Raw genomic sequence first — 2,858 nt, 5'->3', positions numbered from 1 at the left:
GTGCTGATCCAGCCTCCCCCCCACCCCCACTCCCCTCTGCACCACCTCTGTCTATCTGTCAGTCAGTCAGCCGGGCTCTCACGTGGCCCTGCACTGGCCTGAATCCTCACTGAGAAAAGCGTCTTTTTCTCAAAGGAAAACCAACACGAGACAGGATAACTTTGTGCTCTGTGATCTCTCTCAAAGCATTTGCTTCATGTCTCACGTTGAGAATACCGCTACAGTGACCTCTTTAGAAGTTTCTGTCATGCTGTCCAAACAGACTTGGGTGAAACCAAGGCCTAAGTGTCAGGGAGGGGAAAGACCATTCCCCTATAAATCTGGCTGACAAGACACCAGTGCTGATTCACAAACCTCGATCTAGACTGGTATTTTTGCTATTTCCAGATAGGTAACTGCTAGGCCTGGGCAATATACAATAATAATAGTCCCACAAGGGGAAATTACAATCTGTTGTTATTACACACAGGCCTGAACTACACACACATGCTCAGTACCTATTCACTAACGAAGATATGTCAGAGGGAGGGCCGCCCATGCAAATGCACCCCCAGCAGTTTTCAAGAGGACCTTGGCATTGGCCGGGAAGTGTGTCCAGTCCGTCATACCTTGGTCCGTATGTGGACTTGAACTCGCACCCCTCCGGTTCCCAACCTAACTCCCTACAGACAGAGCTACTGCCACCCCATATGGATATTACACCAATATCTGAGACTAAATATTGTCCTATATGATGGGTATCGTAGTCTGGGGGGCGGCCGTCACAAGGATGCAAAACAGTAGAAAAAAAAGGCATGATGAGTTTTGTGAAAATGTGGATGCCATCACTCCTGTGGTTCAATGCTAGACCTTTGACAGACGGCCCTAATGCCCCTTTTAGGGCACCGATTCCCATGGATCTGTTGTATAAAAAGGAAAAATATTTTTCCTGTAGGAAGGCTCCCAGAGGCTTCCTCTTCCGTTTAGTTAGAAGAAGCAGTCTGGTTCTTGTGATTGGCTCACTACATTTGATGTACAAATGCTTATACCTGCATTGCAGTGTACCACCCACAGAGGACACATCAGGGATGCATCTAGTCCTCCAAAGGTATTAGGAACATGTCCTGAGGCAGGAGGCAGGAGGCAGGAGAAAGGCCCCTCACCTAGCTATAGATCCTTGTGGCCACATATGTCAGTGATTGGCTCATTGCAGCACTCTTAAAGCAACCATTAAATCACACAGATCATCTGTTGAACTTGGGTTTCAGAGTAGATATGGAGAAAAGTGTCCTTCCTCCATTACTGGCTTTAGACTTGGCAAAAGCGTCCCTTATCCAAGATTACATTTTTTAGCCTGAAAAAGTCCTTGTGGCAACTGGAACTCTATTTTCTAAAATACATGATGTCTCGGCATACTAAAATACGAGTCAGGAATGCAAATGAGAAGGTGTGGTGCCAGCCCTGTTCATAGGTAGAGGGACTGTTTCCTCCCTCACTACTTGGAGCTAGCTAATCCTGGCTGGTGTGGTGTGATAGGAGCTTCTGAAGAGACGCTCACTCATGCTACACAGAGAACCAACCCAAAGTTATCTGACAGAATGACCTTTATACCGTCTTTTCCTCCTTTCCGTGTCCCCGTGTGAGCAAATGGAATCGTCCACCTTGTCTGATCTAGTTACACACATGACCATCTTCACACTATCTTTCCATCCACCCATTGCTGTTAATGGTTTTATTGTAATGGCTTTATTTTTCTTATATTTTTTACTTCTATTGTTTGTTACTTTGCTCTAAAGGACTTGCCATGATGTGAAAATGTGTTATACAAAGTGTTGTTCGGACATTTTTTTCACGATTATCCCAATTGCGTATTTACTTTGTTCTTAGGCCAAGTTGGAAATGTCTATAAGTGTTAAAATGTGCAAATGTGTATAATGTGAAAGCATTATGAGCCATGAGCTCATTGATGTTAAAATCCTTATCTAATATTTCATACTTAAACCTGGTAAAGTCCTTAGGCAACTGTAGCTCTATTTTCTAAAATACATAAGTCCAATCCAATCCACTTTATTTATATAGCACGATTTTAACAAACACAAGGTTTCCAAAGTGCTGCACAAAATGATAATACAGAATAAATAGATAACACAATAAAAGCACAAATATAATAAGGTATAATAAAATAAAAACAATAAAATGCACTGCCGGCATGTGGTAAAGGTATACACATAAAATCATCACTCTACCTGGTGTTAAAAGCCAAATTAGGACGTCTCGTCCGCATACAGAAATACAGGACAGACAAAAGATGTCTTCTACTGGCTATGTATGTACGATTTCTGAAGCCAACATGTGTTTGGAGTTCCACATGTGATTTATCGTATTACTTCCTCTTCCAAAATTAGTCTTTATCCCATATACATAAATACAATACAGAGAAATAATAGTTTTTCACCTTACGCCACCTTACTGTTGGTTTCTTGTTGTTGATTTTAGCAATCTAAGCCAGAAGTCTGTTTTCTCCCTTTGTAAATGTCAGTGTGTTCTTGGACTTCTTTCTTAAAGCGATGGTTCCGAGTGATTTCACCCTAGGGTCCTTTGTCCCACGACCTCGAGCCAAACAACCGTCAAGAAGCTTTTTTTACCTGGGTGGGCGATTCAGCGTTAGCAGCTGATTAGCTTAGCGCAGTCGCTAATGGAACCGACTGTTTACCTCGTAAATTACCCCACTCATTGTTATGGTTTGGTGTTTTTGTCTTGTTTTATAGTTGCAGTCTGTTTTCCTGTGTTTATTTCTTAGCCTGGTTCTGTCCTGTCCTGCGTTTTTTTGTAGGTATTTTTTGTCTTGTCTGTTTCCTGTTTTATTTTGAAGTCTGGGT

General features: G+C 42.3%; 1 protein-coding gene and 1 long non-coding RNA gene across 2 annotated transcripts in view; one reads left to right on the top strand and one right to left on the bottom strand.

Annotated features, from left to right (window-relative positions):
• The window catches only part of LOC116672322 (uncharacterized), a 7,198-nt gene extending 4,577 nt beyond the window's left edge, over positions 1–2,621 (bottom strand). The window contains exons 1-2 of the long non-coding RNA XR_004327527.1: positions 2,532–2,621; positions 498–504 (exon numbers count right to left, since the gene is read on the bottom strand). This is a non-coding gene — a long non-coding RNA (uncharacterized LOC116672322). The remainder of the gene's footprint in view (positions 1–497; positions 505–2,531) is intronic.
• adarb2 (adenosine deaminase RNA specific B2 (inactive)) overlaps positions 1–2,858 on the top strand; it is a 292,008-nt gene that overhangs the window by 248,353 nt on the left and 40,797 nt on the right. The window lies entirely within an intron of this gene.

This window comes from Etheostoma spectabile, chromosome 22 (assembly GCF_008692095.1).
Source record: "Etheostoma spectabile isolate EspeVRDwgs_2016 chromosome 22, UIUC_Espe_1.0, whole genome shotgun sequence".
In the NCBI taxonomy this organism is placed as follows: domain Eukaryota; kingdom Metazoa; phylum Chordata; class Actinopteri; order Perciformes; family Percidae; genus Etheostoma; species Etheostoma spectabile.
Note: the sequence above shows the minus strand (reverse complement) of the source record. Positions and strands in the feature narration are given on the sequence as shown.